At 41.5% G+C, this 12,394-nt stretch overlaps 1 protein-coding gene across 1 annotated transcript in view; it reads left to right on the forward strand.

Annotated features, from left to right (window-relative positions):
- LOC112828773 (uncharacterized) overlaps nucleotides 1-12,394 on the forward strand; it is a 193,714-nt gene that overhangs the window by 15,201 nt on the left and 166,119 nt on the right. The window contains exon 3 of the mRNA XM_073900272.1: nucleotides 6,582-6,765. The gene's annotated coding sequence lies outside the window, so the exon portion shown is untranslated. The remainder of the gene's footprint in view (nucleotides 1-6,581; nucleotides 6,766-12,394) is intronic.

The raw sequence follows: 12,394 nt of genomic DNA on the forward strand, positions 1-12,394 counted from the left end.
TCCCCGCTTTAGGGGCCCACTTCAAAGTCATTTGCTCAGGAATGGCCTCCCTCATTTCCTAGGTTAGACACTCGAATGATACAGGCTCGTATCGCCTAGAGTTTTCTTTTATTCTGCTCACCATAATTGAAATAAATGATTGGAACGTAAGCTTTATTCATCCAACAAATGTTCTGTGAGCCCTTGATGTGGCCTAGATGTTGGGAACACCGCACAGGAAGACAGAGTCTCTGCCCCGGGGGCGTGTAAGTGAGGCAGTGAGCGAGAAGCAACTATACATGGGATATAACGTCAGGCCATGATAAAGACTCTGGAAAATGGTTAAGCTGGGTAAGGGGACAGAGAGGGCTGAAGGTAAGTTGGGAAGAATAAGAGGGCAAGTTTGTGGTTGTCTTGTTCAGTGCAGAATTCCCAAAGCCCAACACAATGCCTGGCGTCTAGAAAGTACCTGACAAATATTTGCTGCATGAAAATCACGTTGGTTCAAGTAGACCCGGAGGAGAGAAGGGTTGAATAAGGCTAGTAGAGCTATGCTTTCTTCTTCCCAATTTCCCTGGCCGTACCTGGGACAGTGTAGCCTGCATGTTCACCCCGCATTCGGTAGGAATCCACGTCAAACCCAACACCCTGGTCAAGTTGACTATAATCACACCTTTTGTGTGGCAGCATTGTACATTTTCTTTCTTAATTGCCACAGGCAAAATAGCAACTGGTTGGTGAATGAAATATTTAGGCTTTGAAGAATTGATATTCTAATCAGTTGCTATTTATGCCAATGATCAACTATTTCTCAGCGAGGAGGAGGAGAATTTTTTTTTTTCTGTGATCTTTGTGCGTCTAAGTGACTAATGAAGTCAATCTGGGCTTGGCAGATTTTGCCACAACTTGGACAGACGTGGCACTCATGATGTTGTGTTACTTCTCAGCTTGCTGGTTCCCTTGTTCCCGTTGAAATGATCTCATTTTTGGCATTTATCTTTCAAAGCGTTGTCGTCCCATTTTGCACGATGCCGCTGTGGGGCTCAGGCTTAAGGCACGGTCTGCCACTTTTCTTTCAACCAACCTGGTCTAAAAGAATATTCTGAAGACCAAACATATTCTATTAGCTTTATTTTGCTTGAATTTGGGTGGGATGGGGCAAGAGGGGAATTTATGCTCTCACAATTTTCTTCTTCAGTTTGGAGAGAACTGGACCTTGGGGCTCTGTGTGAATTGAGAGTCAGACAAATTGGGTCCGTTCTCTAGTCTCAGTTAAAAAAAATTTTTTTTTTTTTTGCACAGCAGGAAGGAAATGCACAATCGGAATGGTTCCCATTATCTTCTGTGGACCCTACTACACCTTTTCTATTGTGTGGTCACCTGGCCCCACTTCTCCCATGAACTGTGTCTTTCCCTGCCCCAGGGGCCCTCTCTGGTTCTGCACTTTTATGGAGTCCATTGCTTTGTTCGCACCACTCTTTGGACAGAAAAAAAAACCAATCAAAGTCCATCCTCTAAGTTCATTTTGGCTCTAATCCCTGCTGTTTTGTCTGTCCCACCCCTTTCTTTCTGTGTATCACACTGTTTATCTCCACAACCAGATCCCAGACTCCCCAAAAGAAAACCACACAATTTATATCTGCCATTAACCAGCTCCCCCAACCACCCCATGCACTAATCAGAGGTCTTCCCATAGTTGCTGCTCAGGGGTTTGGGTTAAAAAAAAAAAATAGAGAGAGATTGGGGAGAAACGGACTATATTTCCAGCTTCACCCTGTTTCCTTTAATATGGCCAGTTTGTAATTATATATTTACTTATCTTTCTCTGTATTGACTGCTCTCCCTTCCCTCAAGCTATAAGCCTCATAAAGGCTGGAAAACGTGTCTGCTTTGTTGACCAAGGTATGCCTGATGCTGGCCAGAGTAAACATGTTTAATGAATCTCTGTGGAATATAGGAGTGAATGTAGAGGAGAAGGAGCTTATTCAGGGTGGATTTTCATTTACCCTAAAGAAGTGAAATGAAAGCAAACTTTGGTGGTTTTGTTTAACTGTGGGCAAATTGGTATGGACTGAGAAATTCAATTAACTGTATTCATCAATTTTTGTTTCTGGGCTAGAATCATGAGACTAAGACCCGGAATTCTTGGTCCGACCTCTTTTGTGGCATTAAAAAACAAAAAACAAAAACAAAAAACCAAGCCCAAACCTTGGCATATTACACCACCCAGATTTTTTTCTTTGTCTCAAAGAAGGCTCAGCTGAACAGTAGATTCCTCACCCAGCACAACAATCACAAACTCCGAAAACCTCAGCTGCCCCAGATGATGTCACAAAACCCTTAAGAATGCTCACTGCTGAGTTGGGCACAGGTCCAGCAAACACAATTCTTCCTGCCAGTTATTCAGGGTCTTTGACAGATTAGGTGGTCTTTTTTCTTCTTCTGCTTCTTCTTCTTTTTTTTTTTTTCCAACCTCTTAAAAGGCAGTTCAGTTTACCTCTAAGCAAGACATTAGCTCTGGCTGCCCCAAATAACATTTTAATTGAAGTCTCAGTTCAAACAAATGCCCAGCCTCTTTATTAACCCCAACAGTGTAATTTTTCAACCTAAGACTGATTCAGGGGGAAACTGTCTCACTTAAACTGCTACGCAATGGGACATGGCAGTTTTCCTCAACCAGTCTCTTTTCTGACCTTGATTTGAACCTTAATCTCTTCTAACGATGTTTTCTTTATTAGCTGCTCACAGCCGTGGCACAAGACTAATTTTCCTGTTTTTAGACTATCAGTTTACAGAGGTATTTCACTTCCCCTTTTGCCCCCAAAAGTCACCAAGATTTCATGGACCTCTTTGGGAAAAGGAAGGGAATACCTATGTTTCACATTTGTTGTTGTTTAAATTTAGTAATTTAAATAGCTGCTTTGCAAAATGTTCTATAGATTTTAGATTGTATTTTTGAGGTACATTGACGTTTAGGTACAAAGAAATCATACTCTGAATTGTCAGAAAAACCTAAAACAAAATCTTTCATCAATAGCCTGGTCCACACTCATAAAATGAAAACTAAGGCTATTATCTGAATAATTCAGGCAAAAACAATATGTTTTTATTAGAGACCTCTAATCTTTTGGGGGAGATCTGAATTATCCAGATAATCGCTGCAATTCCTTCCTTCATTTTAAATGCTTAAACATAATCAATGAGTAATGACAGAGAAAATCATTTTTCTTCATTACGCCTTCCCATTTTTTGACATTGGTAAAATGATCCAAATTAAAAAGAAAAAAGCACACCCTTTTCAATAACAATGAAAAAAAATGTGTTTCTCTCTTCGGAGTATACCTTAATATAGCAGAACTATGTAGGTAGAAAAACAGTGCTTGTGATCATGTGCTCAATTAGATTTATTGTAGGTTTTTGTACTTTTTGGCATTAGCGTGAAAGCATATTGGTTATTATTTTTTATAATCTAATTGGAGGCTTTGTATCTAGTTACCCCTCTGTTCTCAGCTTAATACAATAGTTTGTTGATTGCAAAAATTACATTTCTGTGACTTTAAAGTCCTAGAACTAGGGTTGCCATTGAAAGTTGGGGATTTAGCCTGGTGTTTGGAGGGCAGCGACCATGTGCCCTCTGGGTGTGAGGAGGTAGGCAGCTGGGAACAGTTGTCTGTCCCCTGCGGTGTTCAGTGGTACTCGCAGCATGTTGGCATGATAAACTTTGCCTCCATTTCACTGGTTCAAACAATTAGTGGGATTGAATCAGAGTTCTCCTAGATCATAGTTTATTATATGTTATTAAATTCCATTATTCAAGAAGTTGCTCCTATGATGATAAAACTTCCCAACATATCCTGCAAAGCTCTCATCTCCATTCCTGGTGCATTTCCTTTCATATTGATCTTTTGCTTCTCTGATGGGCAAGTTTTGTTCTGTGTTTTATTTTTTTTTTTTATTCCTTCCCCTTGGTACTTATTTAAAGAGCTAAGAGCTAATTTGAAAATACATCTACGAAAGGACAACAAAAATGAGATGTGAAAAAAACTGGATGAAGATTCTTAATTAGTCCATTATTTGACACGCACGATTTAACATGGTATGCTTAGCATTGTGCATTCCCCAAAAGAACAAGGCTCTTTTTTTTTATCCCAAACTTTAGCTCCCTCTCATTCATTATATCCCTTCTTGTCACTTTCCATTAGCTGATCATGACATCCTTTGCTGGAAGGGCGAGCAAGCAGATTACTTCCAAACTGGTGTAAGTGACACTCAAAAGACTGGCCTAAAGGGAGTTCTGTGGCAGCAACAAGCTCCTCAGCCCCTGGAGCTGGAGAATGTCATTTCAATAATATATTGGAGTCCGTTGTCACATCATTTCTGTAGCAACTTGGCAACTTCCCAGAAGTGGCAGGAATAGGTCTTCTACCGTGATGGAATCTGATGTTATCACTGTCGCTGACAATAGTAAAAATACAATAGTATAGTATCATAGCATAATTAATAATAATAATTATCATTATTAATAGTATGTACTACTAGGAATATATAGTAATATTATTAATAGTATACTATAATAATAAATAATAATAATTATTTTTCTTATGTACTGAGCCAATCTAATCCTTCTAACTAGCATCTTCATTTTACAGATGAGGAAACTGAGGACTGAAGTGATTAAATAAATTGTCCATGGTCACACAGCTGATAAATAGCCGAGCTAGGGTTTTCACTGAGGTCTGGCAGACTCCCAGCTACGCCTCTTTCCGTTAAAGCAGGTTATGCATAACACACCAACTTTTAGGAAACTTCACGGTGTCTCCCTAATTTTGTTGCAACTGAAAACTAACCTGTCACCAGGCCCTTCTGAGTGGGGGTGGGGATGACCGAATGAAGCAGCCAGGGATCAAACACACATGATCAGATGGTGCTAAGCAAAGAAGTGCAGGATCTGATGCTCTGATCAGCTCAGCCCTGGCGAGGCGAACTGCTCCCAGCTCATCATCCCTGCCACCCCCCCCCCCCCCCCCCCCCCCCCCCCCCCCCCCCCACCGACCAACCTTCGGAATCATCCTCAGCCTTGGAACGGCATTGGTCTGGGAAGAGCTGAATGGTTGCCGATAAGAGGTGTGTCCCAGTCACAGACAGCAATGAAATCTGATCTGAACAGCACTGGGACCAGTCCTGGCTGCCACTCAGACCCTCATGCCAGCTTCCGGCCTCAAAGGCTCCTCTGTTCCCGAGAACACAAGTTTTCTTCATTAACCAAATTTTAGATGCTTTCCCTCACATGAAGCACGTTTTAGCTTCTCTTCCCAGGAATCTTTGAAATATTTTGATCTTAAAGTAAAGAATAGGGAAATACAAAGCAATACATTAAGTAAAAGTTGCCTGTTATTTGACTACCAGGAGAAAATTCATAGTCCCATGATATGTATCTTTTTTGTTCAGGCTGTACATATAGGCTAGGCTTTATGTAAAACATGGTGGTTATAGGATGGACTCTGAAATTGGACCACCCAGCTTTAAACGTAGACACTGCCACCAGCAGTGTGACCTAACCTCTCTGGATCCCAGTTTTCTCATATGTAAAGTACTTCCCTCCGAGAGCTATTGTGACAGTGATCTCATGCGCGTGAAGTAGCTGGCCCGTGGCAATCACCTCCTGCATCTTGTTACTGGTACATAGGCGCTGGTCCGTGATCTTGTCTTACTCGCTGTTTCTGACCATGCTCCAGCCTCCTTGAATCCAAACCCATATTTAACTTCATCTTCAGCCATAATTCCGTCCCTTCTCTGTCCATGTGGTATGATCAGCTTCCCCCTTGCACCTCACCGGTGATTTTCCAGGTCTCAGCTCCTGCCCGTTTAGCCATAACTCTTACGTAGGCGCCGCCAGCATCTTCTATCCACGCCTGTGTGATGGACACATTCCTGCCTGGATGCGCTGCTCGCCCGCCCTGCCTGAAACCAAGGCAAAGCCTGAGCGCAGCCCTCCTTGTTCTCAGCTGGCTGAAAGGCCTTGGAGGGAGTGCAGGTGGAGGCAGTAGCCTGAGTTTGTGATCGTAAGGACAGCAGCAGCATCAGCCCACAGTTTTGGGGCTTCTGGAATGTCAACGAAAAACTAGCTTCCAGATATATAGATGTATGCAATACCAAAGCAAATGTATTTGTTTAAATCACTTTACATGTAAAAAATGAAGGTAATTATGAATGATTTTTTTTTTTAATCTTCTCTTTGAAAGCCCTGTGTTGTCAAGGCCACACTCCCAATGATCTCTGTACCTCTGAGAAGGGAGAAAATATGTACGTATGTATGTATATGTTAACTGGGGGGAGTGTGTGTGCTGGGAGAGCAGCCGGCCAGTGGCAGGAATGGGGAAGAGAGAATTATATTAATTGAAACTGGGAATTCACATGGACCTTTCAGACATTAAAAAAAAAATGTTGATTTTACATGCCAAAGTCTTGAAAGGAGCTTGACGGCTCACGGCTTTGGTGTATTTTTCCAGATGGCAGATGCCATTTTGTGTTTTGCATAAACTGACTAAATTTGCTTGCTCTTTGTACTTATTTCAGAGGCAACCATTCTTTGCTTTCAATAGGACAGAAGAGCTCCTTGGCACTGGAACCCTCCTGGTCTGGTGAGGGAGGGATGAGGGATGCTCTGAGGACACACAGCCATCATCCAAAACTTCCTACATTCGGATGGAGGAAAGAGGTTGCACCAGAGCTTCGGATCCACGTTGCCTAAAGGATGATTCAAACTGTGTGAACAAGTCACAGAAGGTGAGCTATGCTGAAGAACTTTCCAAAGCTATCTTTCCAGTTTGCCCATTCTTATCTCCATGGTGGACAAATAGGTTTGTGACGCTCTTATTTCAAGTCCTCTACATCTTGCTAATTGCTGGTTGTGTGATCCTGAAACTTAATTCCTCTGTACTTCGGTTTCAGCAAAAAAAAAAAAAAAAAAGAAGAAGAATAGTAATAAAATAAAATTAGGATGATAGGAATAAGTAATACTCCTCTCTTAGGATTGTTGTGAAGATTCCATGAGTTAGTTAATCCATGTAAAGGATTTAGAACAGTGCTTGGCATCCAGCAAGTGTTCAAGAAATGTTGGTAGTTATTATTGTTATGATTCATTTCTGTGGAAATTTGCATTTGTTCCCCTTATTTTCTGAGGATCGACCTGCTCTCCTCCCAATGTCATTATGCCAACCCTTTGGGTTCTTTATATGGAAATAGACTGGTAATAGAGTGGTTCAGCTGTCGGCTTTGCAGTCAAACAGAATCAAGTTGAAGTTCCTGAAGAAACAATCAATAGCTATAGCTCCTCAAGAGCGACTTCATTTCTCCAACCCTCAGTTTCTTCATCTATAAAATAGGGATGATAATAATCATACCTGCTCTGTAACATTTTTGAGAAGATTAAATGTCAGAGTGCTTGCACAATATCTGGCAAGGATGTAAAGCATGTTGGCATTGTTATTATTTTTGCTGCCCCAAATATAGCGCTCTTATACTCAAAAGTGCCTCGAGGAGCTTGTCAGGGCTCTAGGGCTTTAGCTCCATGTCAGCTTCCTCACGAGAAAAGCGAGCACACACAGAAATAGAAAGATGCTGTGAGGCCATGGCTTTACAGGGACTCTTTGCCAAATAATGACACAGAATTGAGAGAGTCAGGTCTTGCTCAACATGGATTCCAATTAAAGTTAGAAAACTCAAATTTCTCAGCAGGCCAATCCCCACTCATTACATTGGAGATGATTCCAAAGCACAGGACTATTGAGATAAGGAACTTCGGCCTTAGTTTTCTGTCCTAAGCTCCCCCCCCGCCAAAGTCAAGTGTAGGGTCAGGTAGGCTGTGAGGGAGCACGAGTGACCAGGGCTGGTCGCCTCTCATGGAGGAATCTGGCATTTGTACATCATAAATATTTAAATTTCACATTTTAAAAAATGCTTATTTTTTTCTTCTAACCAAAAATGGATAAAAGTTGCATCCGTGAGTGAAAGAAACCCATCTCTAATCATGTTATCGAACAGCTGAAAACCGGGTGGATCACATTCATCGTTTTCATCCAGCAATGAAGAGTAGTCTCTATCAATAACTGAATAAAGAGAAAAAAAATGAGCACCTGAAATTTTCGCCCCAAAGCTAGCATGGACCCTGAAAAAAAAAAAACCCTAAGCAACATAGAACAAGGAAGTAGGAAAAGCATCACCAACCTTGCAGATAATTTTGTTTGCTCTGTTAGATCTTTCTGACCGCCCCTTTCTGCTGCCCTGCCACTTCCCACAGTGGGAATAAGTTGGAACTTGAGTCGGGAGAAGAGGCCCAGCGATGACTTCCTTTTCTCAATTCGGACCAGATGACAGTCCCATCTCTTTCTCCTGACCTCATGCTTAGAAATTTCTCAGAGAGTAGAATGCTACAGATTCATTATCTTTAACAGTAAAGTAAAAGGGGAAAGGAAGAGCAAACAAAAGACAAGAGAGAAAGTACTTGTCAAAAGGGAAACGGAGGAGGAGTTGGAGAGAGCCCAGAGCTGTATTATGAAGGTGGGGAAAGAGAAGATACAACAGCAAAAAAGGAAAGGAACTTGACAGTGCGCTGCCAGAGGTGGCTAGCTGGCTAGTGAAGATGCATCCTCCCCTTCTGCCTTATGGAGGTGTTTCTGGAATGCAAATGCTCAGCAGGAGATGACATTTCCCAGTCTCTCTTGCTGTGATATGGGACCATGGGACTGGTTCCTATCAGCGGAATATGAGCTGAAGTTAAGAGATGTGTGTCACTTTGGGACTCAGTTAAGACTGCAGGTAGCTTCTCTGTTCTCTCTCTGTCTGCCCATCTTCTGGCTAGATAATGCCTTGATGTCAATCCATATAGAAGACGTAGAGCCATTACATGGAAAGAATGTGGATTCCTGAATCACTGTTTGGAGAAGAGCAGCCCAGATCAGCTGCCCAATCAGGAATATCCACATTAGGTTTTTTGTGAGTGAGAAATAAATGTTCATATGTTTAGCTCCTGAGCTTTTGGGGATTGTTTGTTTTACCAGCAAACATTACTTACCTTGACTAATCTAGAAATTGATACCAGAAGGGAGCTCTAGAAGCAGTTACTTTTTTTTTTTTACCTATGCTAAAAAGAAAAAAAAAAGAAAACACAAAAAAACAGTTCATTATTTCCTGATATCCTCTTATTCTTCTATTATGTTGTCCAAAGCAGCCAATAACAACCAACACATGCTATTTTTCACCTACAAGCTCAAGAGTCATGTGGTCTGACTTTCAAGTTACTAAAAGCAGCAGTTTTGCCAAGTATTTTTCCACTGCATGATATGGATCTCCAGCCATGCAGACTAACATATCTGCTTCTAACAACTTGACCACAGAGTCAATGGCACACATTTTAGGGTTTTGTTATGGGACACCGTATCTGGTACAAACTATTACAAGCCAGTTTAGTCAGAAAAATAGAAGCCTCTTGTGGCAAATGCAATGGAATATGTTCACCAAATGATTTCTCTTCCCTGGGCCCTTGGGAAGATCATAATGTCCTCTCCCTTGCAATTTAATTGAGGCCATAGGACCAATTCTTTGTAACAGAGTATAAACAAAAGCACTGTGCTACCTTCATCCAGGGAGTTAAGAGTGCTTGTATGTTTTCTGTTTCTTTCTCATCCACTTCCACTGGGCTCTTGAAGGGTGTGTGTTCCAGATGGTATAACTAACAAGATAGAAACCACTCCCCTTATAACCTGACCAACAAATGACCTGTGTTTGGTTATACTATCCAGGGTTTGGGGGTGTTTATTACTGAAACATACCCATCACATTCTGACTGTACTCAAAGTATTTCATCAGGGAGGAATTCAGTGTAAGGAGGTAGAGGAATACAAAACCAGAATCACTGGGAACCAGGAATGAAGGTCAAGGATGTTGTCGCTAACTTTCAGGAGATCTGAAGTGAAAGCATCAGCAGGACATCAGGTTGCCACCGATGATCTCAGCTGCCTGCAGCACCGATGGGGGTGAGGCCTAGGAGCGTGACTGGTAGCCCCATGTCTGCTTTCTGCCAATGCCCACACACCTGCTTGTAGCTACTGATAGAGAAAAATGGCTTTTTTCCATTCACCTTCTAATGATTGCAAGAGCATCTCTCAGTGGCAAGTAGGACCAAGAACCCTACTGACAAAGGAGCCTGGGAATGTAGTTGTCAGGCTTGCAGCCCTTATGGGACAGAGAGGAGCTTAGAAGGACAAAGATGGTGCTTATTGAGTTTCAACAAAAAAATGTCAGGTACAAATGCTCCTTGTCCTTCCCAGAGGAAATCCAAGTGGTCATCCTTCCATACCCCAGTTTCTCTTGATTCTTGAGGGCAGATCTTAATCAATTCTTTATTCCCCAATGCCAGACTATACCAGACAAAAAAACTGTTGTGAATTGATTTGGATGGAATGACAACGGAATCAATATAGCAAATAAGAAAGTTGTCTCCATGTATTTAAGTTAGATTTCAAGGGTCCTGTTCATGGAATCTGATGATTCTCTCTAATGGCTGCCCTAGTTTCTTCCCCAGCTTAAGCAATTTTCCTTCCTAGTCTGCTCAGAGTGACCACGTGTAGAGCTGTTTGCTCAAAAAGTGACCTTAAGCTTGAGCTCTGGATTGTCCACACAGCCAAAAAGAGGAGAATTTGATAATGATCTGGGTTATTGAATCCATAGAGACTGCCAATAATGCATATCTTAATGCAGTTTAAAACAAATGTGTGTGTGTGTGTGTGTGTGTGTGTGTGTGTGTACACATTATCAAGTTGGTTGGGTAGAGTTAGTCAAAGTATTTCTATATTTTATTCATTTGGCTCTGAACATGGCTTTTGTGCTTTGGCAGAGCTGGAATATCTTTGGGAATGTGGGGTTTATGAGTTCACATTAGGGCAGGGTGGGGAGTATTGTGTAAGTGATGAGGGGCGGGTAGACTTGGGTGTTAGAAAGGACCTGTTCAGCCATAAGAAAAGGATAGTCAGGAAAGGGAGGGCCAGACCCTGGTGTGGTCTCATCTGGAAAGGCACAAAGTTAAAACCCTGTGGAAGATTAAAGACATCCTCTTGATATTTATTTTCCTCATCAAAAAAGGGTAAGACTATTGTGCCTATGGTAAAAATAATAGTAGAATGACTCAGACTTATTTACAACCATCAAAGAAATGAAAGATATGGATCATGTCACTAATTAATCTTTTTATCATTATAAAGTGGTGACCGTATCCAGCTGAAGTATTGTGTGCATAATAACACAATTATGGGGGATGTGATGATGTATCAGCTGCTAGTGCCCAGTATTTAGCCTCTCTTTTCCATTCCCACCCACCCTGATCTCTGGCTATATTTAGTTGTTTTACACAGTGTACCTGGACCAAAGTCTATTTTACAAAATTAAAAGAATAGAGAGAAGAATTAGCGTCTTCACAGAAAAACCAGGCTCCACAAAATCTATTTCCCTTGGTTACCCATGTTCCTTCTTGGTAAATATATTTTCTCCTACTTTGCACCTAGAATCATGGATGGAACACAATCATGAGTTTATTTTGTGTAAAGGGAAGTAGAGCATTGAGCAATCATCTAATGAATGCAGTCAAGATGGTTAGTGAATCTGGAAAATTCCACTCTCAGAAAAAAATTACTTTCTCTACTCTGTAGCAGATTTCCTCTTGGCCTTAATTATCCACAGAGTTGTCCAATTTTCTGATAGTCTTCACCATTGTTGACATCACCTTAATAATTTATTTAATGGATTTCATTGGGTTCATTTGGGAACCCTTTATTCTAAGTGGCTGCTTTTATAAATTATTCAGTAAGCATTGAACACTATTCCAGTTATCTGTTGCTGTGTAATAAACTACTCCAAAACCTAGTGACTTAATGCAACGATTTATTATTATCACTCTTGGTTCTTAAGGTCAATGGGTTCTGCTGCACAGTTCTTACTTGGTGTCCCTCATATGGTTGCAGTCTGATGGTGGTTGATGCTGGAGACAGCTAAAGGTTTCCTGATTCATATGTCTGGCATGGGGCTAGTCAGGAATCTTTTTCTCTCCGCATAGTTACCTTGGGCTTCCCCAGAGCCTGCTGGTCTCTTGGTAATCAGCCTTCTGACCTTGTGACCAGCTTCCTCCAGCACAAGTCTTCTAAAACCCACGTACAAGTGGCAAAGCCTCTTAAGACCTAGCCTTAGAAGTCACGCAGGTCACTTCTTCTGTGTTCTGTTTGTCAAAGCAGTCACCAGCCAACCCAGATTCCAGGAGTTGGAGAAATAGAGTCCATCTCACAGGAGGGGAATGGTTTGTGCATTTGAAGAAGAAAAGAAATGATGGCGGTTATCTTAATGACAAGCTACTGAAAGTACCTACCAT

Source organism: Callorhinus ursinus, unplaced genomic scaffold (assembly GCF_003265705.2).
Source record: "Callorhinus ursinus isolate GAN/ISIS: 27379988/994484 unplaced genomic scaffold, GSC_fseal_2.0 scaffold13, whole genome shotgun sequence".
In the NCBI taxonomy this organism is placed as follows: Eukaryota; Metazoa; Chordata; class Mammalia; order Carnivora; family Otariidae; genus Callorhinus; species Callorhinus ursinus.